Source organism: Passer domesticus, chromosome 19, assembly GCF_036417665.1.
Source record: "Passer domesticus isolate bPasDom1 chromosome 19, bPasDom1.hap1, whole genome shotgun sequence".
NCBI classification, from domain to species: Eukaryota; Metazoa; Chordata; class Aves; order Passeriformes; family Passeridae; genus Passer; species Passer domesticus.
Window position 1 is genome coordinate 9,844,230 of NC_087492.1, and position 16,145 is coordinate 9,860,374.

At 53.3% G+C, this 16,145-nt stretch overlaps 1 protein-coding gene across 9 annotated transcripts in view; it reads left to right on the forward strand.

The window, feature by feature from the left end:
* The first annotated feature begins 7,040 nt into the window (after window positions 1-7,040).
* GTF2IRD1 (GTF2I repeat domain containing 1) overlaps window positions 7,041-16,145 on the forward strand; it is a 69,115-nt gene continuing 60,010 nt past the window's right edge. For 2 of the 9 annotated variants that reach the window (XM_064395057.1, XM_064395062.1), the window contains exon 1: window positions 7,043-7,350. The gene's annotated coding sequence lies outside the window, so the exon portion shown is untranslated. Of the gene's footprint in view, window positions 7,351-8,601; window positions 8,623-16,145 lie in introns of those variants that run through there. The other 7 variants (XM_064395061.1, XM_064395059.1, XM_064395056.1 and 4 more) reach the window with 5 other exon arrangements.

Here is a 16,145-nt window from a genome sequence, read left to right on the forward strand (position 1 = left end):
AGGGAAGAGACATGAAGTGACATTTCTGCATGTAGAGGTGATATCTTTGCCTGGATGTGTCTGTCCTGGATTAACACATATCCTGTGGCCAGCCATGGTCCATGCTCTGAGGACCCACCACCCCAGGGCATGTCCCTTTGGGATGTCCCCTCTAGAAGGGCCAAACGGCCCTGGGCTCTGGTGCTGGGAGATTTGTGAACCACCTAAGGTGTAATTTGGCTTTTGCAGAGTCTGCCTGTGCCCCCCCTCCCTGCTACAACCGCCAGTGCCAATGACCTGGCTTGCTGGGGCACCACAGCCTAGCAGCCCCAGGGCTGAAATTGAGGCTGGGGATGTGCTGCATCCCTGGCACAGCTCTTTGCTCTCCATCTCTTTGCTGCCTAGCAAGCATCCTTGTCAAAATAGCTTATTTCATTCCAGAAGAAAGTTACCTGAATACATTTGGAAGTTGTACTGCACTATCAGGATAATCAGAATTTAATTTGATGCCGTCAAGGCTCTAAAAAGATGTTATCAAGAAGAACATCAAAGCTGGATTCCTGCACTTGGAAAGGCAACTGGAATGCTTAGTCCAGATTTCTCATTTTATTTGAGACTTTCAAAATATCAGTCTGAATAACAAAAAATTATTATTGAGAGTATTTGCAAATTAATGTCTTTTGTAGATGAACAAAGGCCCACTTCCTTTGCATGTCAGGGACAGTATCTTATTAAATCCTGCTAATTATACCATTTGTTGTGTCTAATCATTTCTGCACTTGCAGAAATTAAAGCTGAAGCTTATTTTCCTATGTGTTAAACCATGCTGTTCCTTGGAGTCCCAGTCCTGTAAAGTGAGGATGCTTCCACTCAAGAAAGGGAGACCCTGTGGGTACAGCAGTGGGGGGAAAGGTGGGATGGGAACCTGGGCTGTTTCTTTTGTGCCTATGTGTCTGTTACACACTTGGGACCTTTTATCATTCCCAGCTCTTGGGATAGCTGAGGAAAAGCTACAGCTCTTCCTAGTGAATGCAATTGTATGACAATCCCAGGTTTTATTTCCAAAGTACAATTTAAGAAGGAAGAAAGGTGCCTCTGGGTCTTTTGAGTGCCAGAAAGGTTGAAAATGTGACCAAAAAGTGACCCTGGAGATGGATGCTCCTTTTGGGGAGGTTTTATTTGATGTGGGGTGAAAACGTGTCAGAGCACCAGTTGGGGCTGGGGCGGGGGATGGTGGAGCAGTGAGCTTGACCATTTTCAATTCAAGCATCATGATTTCTGTGCCAAGCTCAGGCTTCTCAGTGTATGTCAAGCAGGTGTCAGGGCTGAGTGATGGCAGCCACTGCAGCCATCGATCCCCTCTACTCCTTTAGCTCCTCTTTCTGCAGAGGCTGATCCCAAATGCCATCCTGCCCCTGCAGAGGGGACACAGGAGACAGCCCCAACCCCAACTTTCTCCCTCAGAAATGTGTCGAGGAAGCTTAGGGGGAAAGGAGCTCAGTCAACTTCGTTAGGGAAATAGTACGGATCTTGTGTTCAAACCTTTGAAGTGTTAATTAAAAAGAATTATGCAAAGGAGCAAGGATTTGAAACATTCATTTGAATCTCAATAAGGCATCTGTATTAAAAATAGCAGCGGGATCAACTACAGATACAGCAGTTTTGGAGCAAAACGACCCTGGCATCCTTGGTTCTGCCGAGTAGAGCATTCCTGCCTGCTCCCTGCCCTGGATGGGTGCTGCAGAGCAGAGCACAGCACAGGGAAAACATTTTGTGCCTAATATTTAAAGATCTTGAGAGCATTTCACTTAAAAAAAGACCCAGTGGGGTCTGGCATGACACTAAGATGTAGAGCATGGGTAGGGAGAGCAGATGTATGGGTTGGTATGGTGGGTGCAGAGCTGAGACCACTCCAGAGGCACCCAACATGCACTGAACACCCCATGCAGACCAGACCTCAACCCCCCACCCAGCACAGCCCCTTCCAGGGAAAACTGGGAGCAAGTGCCTCTCCAGCCCATCTCTTAATTAAAACCCCCAGCATGTTCTGGCCCTTGCTTATTCCAATAAAAAGAATCCAGGGTATTAATTACCAGATCAGTGGATAACATCGTTAAGTTTACTTTTGCACTGTGCAAACCCTGGGGGAATGTCAATGCCTCCTGCCCTTGGCACCAGCGCTCCAAGGGCACGAGTGGGTGGGAGCCCCACCTGCACTGGGGTGGGCAGCAGCACCAGTGGGGCACCAGCACCCAGACCCCAGAGAACTGACAGAGAACTGACACCCTTAGCTCATTCCCAGCATGGAATGGGGTGTGGGCCTTTGATGGTGATGGCTTAGCTAGGTGAAGTGCCAGGGGGCTGCAATCTAAGGCTGAAAGCAGCCTTGAAGGGGAGAGCAAGGAGCTTTGCTGGGGCTGCAGTCCCACGGGAAAGGTGGCAAGAGGCAAAGCTGGAGCCACACTGCGAAATTCTGCAGTGATTTCAAAGGCTGAGGCTGTAACCTCAGCTGCAGATTTGATTAAAAATGGATGAATAACAGCCTGACCTTGGGCAGGGCACAGGCAGACACACCTCCTAGACCCTTGCTGTCAGGAGGAGGTGATGCTCTCAGCCAAAATATGGTGTGTGGATAACCCTGATGCCTGCCTTTCCACCTCACAGAGTGGGATTTCCATGGGTTGGGCCTCCCTTATCCCTTTACAATGCCTGAAGTCTGCAGAGGGGAACCCAGAACCAAGGGCTGGGTTGTTGGGTCCCCTTGGGATTTTGCTGGTACTCGGGTGGGTGTGTTCAGGATTCTCCATCCCCTGAGCTCCTGAGCCAAAACCAACCCCAGTGGCATCAGATCAGCTTAGGAAAGCGTCCTTTACTCCTGCCAGGTGACATGAGGGTCAGAAGGATGGGGGAAGTGAGAACGTGGAAATCTCCCTGCTCTGCTCTCCAAGACACTGTTCACAGGCTCTGGCTCAGTAACACTTCACTGCCTCTCCATAGTTTGGAAATAATTAAACGGACCACAAGACAGCTAGAAAAGCCCTTTTTTGTTGTTGTTGTTGTTGCACTGGAGCAAACCCTCTGAGCAGTACAGCTTTGAAAAGCAGCAGGGCTGTGGGCACTTGGTGGGCAATGAGGTGTGGGAGGTGAAGGTAGGCAAAGCAAATAGTGTAAGGCATCACTGAGCCCCAGTGGGCAGGGGATGGAGAGAGGGTGGGCATTTTCCTGGTCTTTCTACAAATATACTTGGGACCTACAAATATCAGCTTGGGTTTTGCAGGGAATCCTTGCAGATTTTTACTCAGTAGCAAATACTTTGCAAAAGAATTAACACTACACTGGGCTGCCTTGAAGCATGGCTCTCCTTGTAGGAGCTGGTTTGAGACAGGATAGACTTGCTACAAATACAGCCCCAAACCTGGTGGTCAATTTCTGAGTGCAAAATCTTGCTCTTCCAAGTGAAAATGATGGCTGGAGAAGCTCTTTCCCCATCCGCAAACCTCAAAGCCTCCCACCCAGTTATGCAGATCCCAGTATTTTCTCCTCTAGGCTTTTCCTCATGTGGTTTTTGCATCTCCCAGCACTACTCTGGGTGGTGGCAGCCCCCTGCAGCCACACTGCTCACCAGAGACCTGCCTGGGAATATGAGGTTGGGGTAGGCTTCCAGAAACTTCCTGCTCTTTGATCTATAATTTAAAAACCATTTTGTTTTGTCTTGGTCGCTTTAACCAGCAATTTGCTATAGCAAAAGAACACAATACCCCTTCAGGAAGAAGAAATATACTCATTCTTTCAATTAAATTTCTCCTGACTTTACTAAAACTTTTCCCCTGTTCCCGCTTCTGAAGAAACAGCTTTTCTCCTTTTTTAATTTTATTTTTGTGATCTCCAATTCCACCGAGACAGAAGAAATCAGCATATCAGAGAAAACAACAATCCTTGTGATGCCCAGCAGTCATTAATTAACAAATTATTTAAAAAAGGAGTTCTGCAGATAGGATTGTTTCCTGGTGATGTTGCCTTTTCTTTTGTTGGCACTGTGACAAGGAAGTCCTTTATTGCTGAGATAGAGCAGATTAAACCATCCCTCTCACACTGGATGGCTTTGTGTGGCTCTTTTGGTCCCCAAATAAAACATCCTGCCCCCACTTTTACCCTGTTGTGACAGGTTTATTCCTTGATGGGAAAGAGATGCAAGAGTACATTAGAGCCATAGCAGCTGGACCAGGTCTCCTTTTCATCAGGATGAGCATCCCCAGAGCGTGGGGGGCTGAGCTACCTGAGTGGATTCAGTTTCAGTGGAACATCTGTGGAACATCTGTACTCCCACCAGGTAGTCCACCTCCTCCCTGAAGTCCTCCCTGCCAGCCCCAACTGGCAACAGCCCCAGGAGATCTCCTCAAGTGGCCCTGCTCCCCCTCTCACCATCTTCCCAGGCTTCTTCTCTAAATTTCAGGATTATTTTGGCCTCTCCTGTCCCTAGCTCTCATACCCCTGCTCAGGTAGGAGTAGGCTCTGCTGGGAGCTATTGGGACTGAGCTCCCTCTTCATGCACTGGTGACCAAAGGTTGTACCCATGGGTCCCCAACCTCTTTTCAGTTCACGGTCTCCAATGGTGAGGAGAAAAATGAGACCCCAAAGCCAGCTGTTACAGAGCCATCCCCCAATCTCAGCATTCGGATCCCAGACTTGGGACCAGCTCTGCTGCAAGAAAGCAAAGGGAAAAAAAGTTCCCTGGGCTATTAGAGCAAGCCAGCTGCTTGTCAAAGAACCTTGGACTCTCTTTTTGCCAAGGTCTGAGGGGCAGCATCCTTTCAAAGGATCTGAAAAGTGTTGCCTGCAACAATCATGTTCCTTTGACTGATCTGTAAACGCTCCCTATAAATGCTGCCATTACCCTGACCCAGGTATGGCTGCAGGCAGGAGCTCCAAGCTACCCCAGCCTCTGTCTGCTGCCATGGGCACTGTGGGGCCACAGTGCTCTGAGGGCACAGAGCAGGGGATGTGCACAGCCACAGCACAGGGATGCTGCATCAAAATACACTTTTTTCCACCCTCTTTTTATTAATCATGAAGATTTCCCTGCTCAGGGCCACAGGCTTGGGCGGCCAGTGTACTGGGGAAGTGTTGGAGGGCACCAGCAAAAGCAGGACATGGAAATGTGCCTGTTCTGTGCAGGCAGCTCCCCCATACTGTTCTTGGTGACCCAGTTAAATTAATTTTGCTGGGTGGTTGTTTTTCTGGTGAGGTGCTGGCTTAAAGTTAATTAGCCAAAAGATGCCCTGATTTCTTTCTTCACAGTAAGATCTGTCGTTTAATTTGTCAGCTAGTGTGCTCTTATGCACCATTCACAGTCCCAGGTACTACAGGTACAAATTAGGAACCAGCTGACAACCCCAGTGGGACCTGTCTTGCCCTGAGTATTCCTACTGGAAACTTACTGGGATTTGCTGGGTCTCTGTGGCTATGGCTACGAGTTTGAGACTTGAAGACATGGGGAGTGACAGACATGAGGTGCTGGGTGTTTGCATGTTGCTCAGCAGCACAGAAAAATCCCTTTCTATGCTCCTCCAGAAACTGGAAAAAGAGTGTTTCCTCTTAAAATGTTTTCTTCTCCCCACGGCCCTGGAGAGGGCAGATAATGGAGCAGCTGCCTAACACATACTTCCAGGGAAAAGTGTCAGTGCTTCTAAAACTTCAGAGGTTAAAATAGTGTCGAGGTATTTTTAGTAGTTTTTCATTCATTTTAATTTGCCATTCGTCAACATGCAGCAAGGAACTCAGAGAAGCATCTCTCACTCCTGGTGGGCTGCTTTCCCCATGCCAGGTTATGCTGAGCTAAGCCAGGCTGTGCTGAGCTGAGCCGTGCAGGCCATGGTGTGCTGAGCTGAGCTGTGCTAAGCCAGGCTGTGCTGAGCTGAGCCGTGCAGGGCCAGGCTGTGCTGAGCTGAGCCGTGCAGGCCATGGTGTGCTGAGCTGAGCTGTGCTAAGCCAGGCTGTGCTGAGCTGAGCTGTGCTAAGCCAGGCTGTGCTGAGCTGAGCCGTGCAGGCCATGCTGTGCTGGGCTGAGCTGTGCTAAGCCAGGCTGTGCTGAGCTGAGCCATGCAGGGCCAGGCTGTGCTGAGCTGAGCTGTACTAAGCCAGGCTGTGCTGAGCTGAGCCGTGCAGGGCCAGGCTGTGCTGAGCTGAGCCATGCAGGCCATGCTGTGCTGGGCTGAGCTGTGCTAAACCAGGCTGTGCTGAGCTGAGCCGTGCAGGGCCAGGCTGTGCTGAGCTGAGCCGTGCAGGGCCAGGCCGTGCTGAGCTGAGCTGTGCCTCTGAAGCACCTCTGCTAATGAAGGCAGGCTGAGAGAGCTGGGGTTGTTCAGCCTGGAGAAGAGAAGGCTCTGGGGAGACCCTAGATAACTTAAGAGACCTTTCCAAGTGCCTAAAGGGGCTCCATGAGAGCTGGAGAGGGATTTTGAACTAGGGTTTGAAAGAAAGGACAAAGGGGAATGGCTTCACACTGCCAAGAGGGCAGGGAAGAATTTCTTCCCTGTGAGGGCAACCCGGCTCAGGTTGCCCAGAGGAGCTGTGGCTGCTCCATCCCTCAAAGTGTTCAAGGCCAGGTTGGATGGGACTGGAACAACCTGGGACAGCGAAAGGTGTCACTGCCCAGGGCAGGGGGCTTGGAACAAGATGGTCTTTGAGCTCCCTTCCAACCCAAACCCCGATGCGACGCTATGATCCTATGCCATGCCATGTCCCGATGGACCAAGCCGTGCCAAGAGGTGCCAATCCACACGGCACCACGCCAAAGCCAGCCGTGCCCGCACCAACAGGTGGCGACACGCACCCGCGGCACCCCAGAACCGCCGCGCCGGGGACGCGCCGGGGCCGCGCCGGGAACGCGCCCGCGTGGCCCGGTTGGTCTCGGCGCGTCCCCGGCGCGGCGTGCAAGGACTTGGCAGAGCTGCCCCCGCCTTCAGAAGCCCCCCCTCCCCGTTTTCGGGCTGGCTAATCCCGTGTGTAAAGGGCAGCCAATGGATGCGGCCGTTGCGCGGGGTTGGGATTAGCGGCGGGGCGAATGGCTGGCACTTTTACTGGGATTACAGAACAAAGAACTGCTCTCCCTTGCCCGATTTGGGGTGTGGGGGGGGAGAGGAAAAAAAAAAAAAAACACACCCCCCTCGGCTTCTTTTCATTCCTTTAGGCCCCTGTCGGGTTGTACCGGCTCCGCCCGGGAAGCGGCGGGAGGCGGCGGGAGGCGGCTCCATCCCGGCCCCCGCCCGCCCGCCCCCGCCGCTCCCGCCGCTCCCGCCGCTCCCGCCGCTCCCGCCGCGCCCGCGCAGCCTCGCCGGGGGAGGCAGCGGCGCCGCGCCCCAACCGCCCGCGGTAAGGAAAAGTTTTGGCCTCCCCTCGCCTCTTGACGGGTCCCCTCTCCACCCCCAGTCACGGCCCTGGGGGGGCAGCGGCGGCGGGGGGCGTGCGGGGGTGCTGGGTGCGATGGGGCAGGGGGATGCGGGGGATGGGGGTGGGGGGACAGGGCTGAGGGATGCAGGGGGCAGCAGGATTCGGGGGATGATTGGGAGTGTTGGGCTGGAGGTGTGCCGGGCAGCGTTAGGGATCCCGGGGGAGGGTGGTGCTGAGGATGCAGCACAGGACATTAGGTAGGGGTGAGTGCTGGGAGATGCAGAGGGGCAGCAGGACTGCTGGAGGGGTGCTGCGGCTGCAGGGGTGCTAAACGGCAGCAAGGCACAGGGGATGTCAGTGGGGTTGCTGGGGAGATGATAGGGCTGCGGGGTTGGGGGGCAGTAGGGTGGGGGGGCATGCTGGGCTCCTTAGGGCTGAGGGATGCTGGGGGGATGGTAGGGCTGGGGGATTCAGGAGGGCTGCTGGGGCTTGGTAGGGCTGTGGGGGTGCAGTGTGGCATCAAGGCATGGGGGATGTTGGGGAGCAGTAGGGCTGCTGCAGGGGATGCTGAGATTATTGGGGCTGCGGGGATGCTGGGGGAGGAATGCCAGGCTCATCAGTGTGCGAGAGTTCAGGGGGCTGATAGGAACACTGGGAGCTGATGGTGTTTGGTGATGCTGCAGGGCAGTAGGGCTGGGGGAGGACATTAGGGTTGGGGGTGCTGCAGGGCAATAGAGCTTGGCAGGGGTTCTGGGTGTTATGAGGGTTGGGAAGGATATTGAAGATCTGTAGGGCTTGGAGATGCTGGGGATATTAGAGCTAATGGGATGTGGAGCTCATTGTGGCTGCTGGGGGGAATGCTGGGGGTGATGGTGGGATCCATGGGGCTGTGAAGGGATGTCTGGAAGCAGTAAGGCTGGGAGGGCATTTAGGAGCTGGGGGTGATGGTGCTGCAGAGGGGGTGCAGGGGGCAGTAGAGCTGGGGGGTTGGATAGGGGATGTCAGGCTGGCCCTCGGTGGTGGCCCACATCCTGAAGGCATTTCTGTGACCATCACCTGCCCTGGCTGCGTTGGACGGTGCCAGGCAGGAAGGGAGCTGGAAGCAGGGCTTTGCTGGAGCTTGCCTCCTCTTCACTGGTGTGGGGACTGGCAGCAGTGCTGCTGGAAATAGAAACTCGGTGCTGAGCTGGTGAAGCGCTTGGGGTTTCGGCTGGACTGGTCACTGGCCTGAAGGAACAGGCATCCTCTACAGGGGTGAGTGGAGGCTGTTTGGTGCCAGGGGATGACTGTGATGGGGAGAAAGTTGCTCCCTGAGGAGCAGGTGCCCTTGTCCTTGCAGTGTGTGGGGCTGGCAGTGGGTTTATCTGGGATAAGCTGTAAACTGGAGTGATCCTATTAATGTGCCTTGTGCAGGAGTGAGCCTTGGACCCGGCAGGGCTGTGCAGGTAATCCTGGGTGTTTGTGGGGGGCTCTGGGCTCAGCCAGGCAAGGGCACCTCAGGAGGTGGTGGTGCCACTGTGGCAGAGCCATGGGACTAGCTGCTATGGGCACTTTGAGGTTGGTCACCCAGCCTGCTGCCACATCTGTCATCTGTCAGTGTGAAGCTGTGGACATTGGAACCACCTGGGGACATCAGCGTGTGGCCTTGCATAACGGGAGCCCTTGGCTTCAGGGTGTCTGCTCTTCGTGCTGCTCCCACTGAAGGAGCTGTTGGAAGTGCTGTATCTGGGGAATAATCGTGTTGGGGACTCTCTTTAATTCCACAGAGTCCCCAGCAATGCACCCAGACCCGTTAAGCTGGTCATTGCCCATCTGAGCCCACAGAATCCCCTTCTGTGGGAACTGCTGCAATATGGGGACCACCAGGATGAGCTGACCCTGCTGGCAGCCGAGGGGCTGGGGTGCTGAAGCCTGTGTCCCAGTGCCTCTGCTGCAGCCCTGGCACAGCAGCACGTGCTGCCATTGGAGCAGTGTCAGCAGCAGGACTGTGTGTCAGGGCAGTGTGGTTTTGTGAACACCCCTGGGTCCTCTGCTCTTTTCCCTTTAGCCTTGCAGAGCCAGAGTCCCTGCGACCACCGGTGGCCACTGAGGGACAGGGTGCCCTGCTTTGGGGCTGTGCCACTGGTTTCCCACACACCCTGGCTCTCCAGGCTGGCATGGCCTCTCAAAGCCACATTTTTGGGGTGACACCTGCCAGGGATGTATTGCCACTCTGGACAGGAGAAGGGATCAGGCAGCTGCCCTCACGTGGTGCTTGCAGAAGCTGAGGAATGATGCCAGGGATGTGCTCTGGTGGCCACTGCTGCCTGCTCCTGCTGTCCCTCCTTTCCCATCTCTGGAGGAGCTGCTGGTGCTGCCACTGCTTGTTCAGGTTTGCTGATGAGAAGCTGGGGCAGATGAGCAGGAAGCTGCTCAAGGACACGTTTAGCAACCTGGCTCTATCTGGCTGGGAGAGACACAGTGCCCTTCCTTTCACAAGAGCCTTGCATGTGGCAGGAGGTGACAAGAAAGGTGGGCTTTGGGGCCAGCACAGAGGGTACAGGTCTGGCTGTCCTACATGGTGTGCATCACATATAGAAGTGATGGTCTGCTTCAGGGAAGGAGAAGAATACCAAACCCCCAAAGTCCCAGGCCAAAACACAACCTCTGGCTACTGGAGTTAATGGGGGATTCCCGTCTGCTTCTCCCACAGGAAATAGCTCAGATTTTTTTTGGCAATTATCAATGCCCTGCGCTTCCTTCAGGAATTTTGTCAGCAGCACCCCAGCAGCCAGGCTGGAGGAATGCACGGGGACTCCAGCTGGATGGTGGCTGCAGGGCTGACCCCTGGGCTGGGTGCAGGGCTTGCTGCTGGCTGTCCCCATGGTGGGCAGTGCTGTCAGGGCATGGCTGCTCTGTGTGTGCCAGCACCCATTTGCAGATGCCTGTGGTGAGTGGAGGTAGTGGTGGTTTGTCATGGAAGAAAATGTGTGAATGGATCCTGCTGCACCAGGATGACAGGGCTGAGGTGCAAGTGGCACGTGGTGGTTTGGGAAGGGGCATGATGGGCAGATGAGGGGCTGTGTTATTGTTCTGGCTCTGCTCCTCCAGCCACGTTGGGGCTGTGTTAACACCTTGCTGGTAATGACAAAATTTCCTCAGGGGTTTGAGGGGGAAGCAGGGGTTTGTCACCACCAGAGACCTCCTCAAGGACAGGGAGGAGGTGAGGAAAGGACCTACTGGGAGCCCCTCCCAAGATGGAGATAGCTATCCATGAGATAAGTATGCATTTATTGGCTCATTTGTTGGGAAGAGCCCAGCTGGAAGCTATGGGGAAGGGCATCCTGGTGTCCATCTGGATTGTGGCCAGAGCAGTGGGGCTGTGGGTAGGGAGCAGCCTCAGCTGGCAGTTTGCAGAGGAGGTGGCAGCTCATTGCAGACTGGAGTGAAGCTTCCCAGGGCTTTGCTCTGCCCTGTGGCAGCCCTGTCCCTTCACAGGGCATGTTCAGTTTACATTTCTTGAAATGTTGTCTTTAAAAAGCAGTCAAGAGCTGCAGGAAGCTGCAGTGGCCCCAGGTGGGCTTTAGGAATTGTGGCCGTGGGGATTTCTGTTTTGATGCTTCGTTTCTTGGTGCTGCTCCCTTGGTTAAATTTGCTTCAATCCCAAGAGTGGTAGAGCAGTGGGCTGGGTTGTTTCTGCCACAGAGACCCCCCAGATCAGCTGGGGCATGTGGGGCCATCTCATGTCCCATCCTGGTCCGGGAGCTGCTGCCAAATACCACCTTAGGAGCTTACCTAGAACACAGCAAGGCTCTCCTTGCTGTGGGAGCAAAGGAAAGCATCCCTTGAGGTGGGATGCTGTGGAGAAAAGCACTGGGTACGTGGACCCTCTCCTCAGAGCAGTATTTACATTTGTCCATGCAAACAGCTTCTGTGGGAGTTTTCTGGCTTCACATTGTCTTGTACCTGCTCTGTGCTGGTCTAGCTGGTTTAAAAAGATAATTAATCTGGGTGGGATGAGTGGGGGACCAGCGAGGAGCTGGTCTGCTGCTGCACAGCCATGTGGATGTCATCACCCTTTGCCAGCATGTCCCTCCTCAAAGCCAGTCTCCACCTTTCATATGAGGGCTGAGATGTCCATCTTAATTTTCTTTACATCTCTAACATTAAACAGAGCAAGTGCCAGTGGGTAGGTTGGTGTGGACCCAGAATTGGTCCTGGAAATGTGCCATCCAGAGCCCACCTGTGTGCCTGAGACTTCTGCCCCAGGAGATGGAGGGGAGAAGCCCAGATGCCTCCTGCCTGTGGGCGACATCCCCTGTGGGGTGTGCTGGGGTCTGGCAGTGTCCCTGAGCCATCCAAGTGGGTGCAAAGGCTTGTGGTGGGCACCACAGACCTGTTGTTGATCTGTTCCCACAGCCCCACAGGCAGATTAAAACCTGGGAGCCCAGAGGGTGCTTTGAGGTGTAGATCCCACTGGAGATGGCAGGGAAGAAAAGTGCTGGGCAGGATGTTTTTAACCATTTTTAATTTTTGGGTAATTTCTTGAACTTTTTTGTGATATGTTTGAATCTGGTCGCTGCCATGGTTGGGTGTCCTGCTTGGCTTGGTTTCTCCTGGAGGAGAAACCTCTCCCTGCAATGGATGCACAGACTTACTTGTTTCTGAGAGAAGAACATGGACCCTGGGCCTTGATGGCCAGCAGCAGACTTTTCAGTCCTGCTGCAAATCCCTGGATGGAGCAGGATGGATACATGGGATCCCTGCCATGGGTTGTGCCCATGGTGTGGCCATATAGGAGCCCTTGGCTTCCTTCTCCTGTGCTGAAAACCTTCAAAGTTTTTCAACAGGTGATTGTTGTTTGGAAGAACATAGAGGCAGTTGATCTGGCTTAGGGAAAACTTACAGTGTGGGAGTCTTCCAGAGCAGGATGACACTGGAAAATGAAAACACCGCTGTGGGTGAGAAAGATCTCCATGGTTTTATCTGGTTGCTGTGCTGGAAGATGCTTCACCCACCTTTAATGGGATGAGTGCATCTCTGTGCCCAGCTTTTGGCAGAGATCACATTCTGTCTTTAGCTCCAGCTGTGTCTGTGTGGATGTCTCCTGCCTGGGAAGCCACCTACTACTCAGTGCCTGTGAGAGGTGACCTTGCCTTGAGCCCTGGCTGCTCATTTGGCGCTGGGCTCCAGCCTGGTAGCACCAGAGGGCTGGCCCTGGGCAGTGCAGGCAGCTCTGGCCATTGCCCCAAGCTGGAGGTGGCTCCCTGGAGGTGGGCAGAACTCCCACGCCAACAGGATGCACAGATGAAAGGGACAAACCCAGCCCTGCTGCTAATTAGCAGCAATCCTCATGCCAGATATTAACCCTGTCCACTCCATACGGGCTCAGTGCCAGGCGCGGCGGTGGCACGATGGCACCAGGAGCAGTGCCACCACGGCAGGGGCTGCCCTCCCTGCCTGCCCATCCCTGAATGCTGCAGGATGCTGAGGGCTTTTGGATGAGGCTTGAGGCAAGCTGCTGGTCCTGCTGCAGGGCTGAGATCCCAGAGGGGCGTTGGTGCTGCTTGGATGTTCACAAGAGGTACCATAAAGGATGGGTTGCATTGATGGTAGGGTGGATCCTGAGTGCAGAGGGATGGGTATTTTGGCATTGGTAGGATGGGGCTGTGCCCACTGTGGCTGTAGTTTGGGATCTTTTTGAGGCTTCCACCAAAGCTGCACTCCTTCCCACTGGGCTGGATTTCTTCTTGTTTCACTGCAGGGTAGGAGACAGGGATGGAAAAACCTGTAGGAAAGGCAGGATTATGTCTCCCTAATTAGTAGGGGCCTGATTATCATTTCTTCCCAGAGCTCTGGTAATGATTAAATATGTGGGAATTATCTTTTATTATTTGTATTGCATTATTATTTAGAAGGCTGGGACCCTGTTTGCTGTGCAGACAGGGAATGACAGTCCTTGCCAGGAGGAGGAACGCTGTCTCTGGCGTCCTGGTCTGGGTAGATTGGGGGTTGAGCTCTGTGTGCCCGTGGCATTACCCAAATTGCTACAGCAACTCCCCACCCCAGCACTTAAAAGAATTTAAAGCATTGAATTGTATGTCTTTTTGCTTGCATGTGAGTCACAGCTGTTTTAGTATGGGGGGGAAAAAAATGGTGTATTACTGTGACCTCTAAAATAATGATTTATATAAAGATTTAAAATTACATATATGTTTTTTTGGCACCAGGATTGTCAAAGCCCAGGCGTTGGCCACTGCTTTTAGATGCTCTGGCTTTATTGTTGGAGGGCTACAATAAAGCAATCTTGTTAGGTAAACATAATGATGTTATGAGCCACCATCTGCTGAAGAGCTGCTGCAGGGAGCAGTGGGAGCTGCCTGCTGTACTGCTGCTCCCCTGCTACTTCCTGCTGGCTGGTGTCAGATGTGTCCTAGGAGGAACACGAGTGGCTGCTATGGGTGGAGAAGGGGCTTTTGCTTATGGCTTCCTCCCTCTTAATCAGCTGGGACGTGAGCTGTTGAGCTTTTCCAAGTGGTGAGGACCAGCTCCCACTGGAGCGCGGTGAGGCTGTTGGGTGATGGCAGGGTCATTGGCCAGCTTCCCAAAAACTGGGCCACCACACTGCTGAGCTGTGGAGACCCAGATGTGTTGGAAAGTTCTGGCTTGTGAGGACACCACAAGATGCCACCAGGTCCCTGGGTCCCACAGAATCATCCTTGTTCCCACCTGAGCAGTGGGACACCACCCTGGTGGCAGCAGGGACCCCCACGCCCCCCTGGCTGCAAACTTGCAGTCACTGCTGTGAAGGGTTGCACTTGGTCAGCAAAATATGTGAGGAACTTTGCTTGTTTGAAATGCCTTTGGGGTTTGGGTCTTAAATAAACATCCTGGTTGGGGTTTAGGTTGGAGGTTTTCATCCTGGGAAAGGCAGGCGTGGGGGGCAGGGAGCTGCACCAGTGCCCCGAGCCTGCATGCACCTTCTGACAAGGTTAAAAATTGGCTTCATTAGAAGAGGATCACTGGAAATAAATTGCACCCTTTAGGGGAATTGCTGGGCTGTAATTTCATCTTGTCTTCCTGGGGAAAAATGCCCAGAAACCCTTTTATGTGAAATTACAGCATTTTACCCTGAGCTAGAATTTGATATTTTTACCCCCAAAATGTGTTTACCTCCATGCCCCCAGACGAAGTTCATCCAGGATCTTGAATCATGGAACCATAGAATGGCTTGGGTTGGAAGGAATATTAAAGATCATCTTGTTCCAGTCCCCTGCCAGGGGCAGGGACACCTTCCACTGTCCCAGGCTGCTCCAAGCCCTGTTCATCCTGGCCTTGGGCACTGCCAGGGATCCAGGGGCAGCCACAGCTGCTCTGGGCAGCCTGTCCCATCAAAGGTGAGGGGTTAGCTGGGGTTCTCTGCATGTGCCAGGCCCGTGCCAGCCCTGCCCCACAGCTCCTTGGGAGATGCCAGGCAGGGAAAGGAGCATGCTGGGCATCAGGGCCCTTATGAACCAGCATGGCCCAAGGAGAGTGCCCAGTGCTGTTACTGCAGAGCCACAGGCAGAAGCGAGTGGGTGGTGACCTTTAACAGGGCATTAAACATTTATTAAACCTGTCAGAATTAGTGTCAGGCTGTTTTGGGGGTTTTTGTTTGTTTGTTTAAAATGAGAGGGGATAAAAAAGACGTTTAAGAGAGATGAGAATGACTGGTGTCATGAGCTGGTCAGCCTGATGCAGCCCTTCCCACATGAGCTCTCAAAGTGAAAACCCTGCTTGGGATGGACCCAGCACCCACCTGTGTCCTTCCCAAGGCTCCTTGCTGGATCCTGCTGCATCCATTGCCCCCACCTTCATCTGTGCCCCTCAGGTACTTATTGGTTAGGTGGGCTCATTTTTCCCCCCACTGTCTAAAGGTTTATTCCTTTGGAGGGGGGAGAGTGAGATCAGCCCTACTTCTCACTGGTGCTGTGTTCCCACAGCTGCCCACCAGCTTTCCCTGTGCCACCCATCTGAAGGTTATGTGGTCTCATGAAAACTTTGTTTTCCACATTTTCTGTTGTAATTTATGTACCATACCCCTGCTTGTTGGAAACCAAGGTCTTTACCACTGTGGGAATTACACCTGCAGAAATCCAGCCCTATTGCTGCCTGCACGAGGCTCTCCATGGTAAAAGACAGCTCCAGTACCACTGCTGGAATGCAAATGTTTCCTTTATTTTCACATCTGTCAAAGGTGATGCTTGGCTCCCCTCTGCATCTCAGCACTCTCTGAACATCACCTGCTCGGGTGGGGCTTGAACCCCAATACATTTTCTGCCCTTATTCATTTACTTCTCTCTGCCCTAGCAGCAGAGGGTCCTTGAATATATTTTTTCTCCTTTTGATTAATTTTTTTTCTTTTTTCCTGCAAGCAAGATGCATATTTCAACACCTGCTGACCTCTGAGTGTGCCATGGACCTAACGTGGTGATGCCAATGGAGAGAGCAGAGAGTGTGTCCCCCAGGGCCAGGGGTGCCTGTGGTCAGGGCTGGCAGTGCACTCCTGGAAAGGGCTATTTTTAACTCCTGGGCTGGTGCTGGGTTGCTGTCAATGCTTTTGAGCACGTAGGCGTCCTTTATTATTTTAAACATGATCATTCAAAATAATGTGGAATTGTCTGTGCTCTGGGGAGCTGCTGCTGTGGATGCTGCAGAATCCAAGAAGGCTTTTGCCTGTTGTGGGGGTCTCATCCATGTCCAGACTGGATGGACTTTGCTGTGGCATTGTCCCCATGGGGCATGGAAGCTGGTGCCTG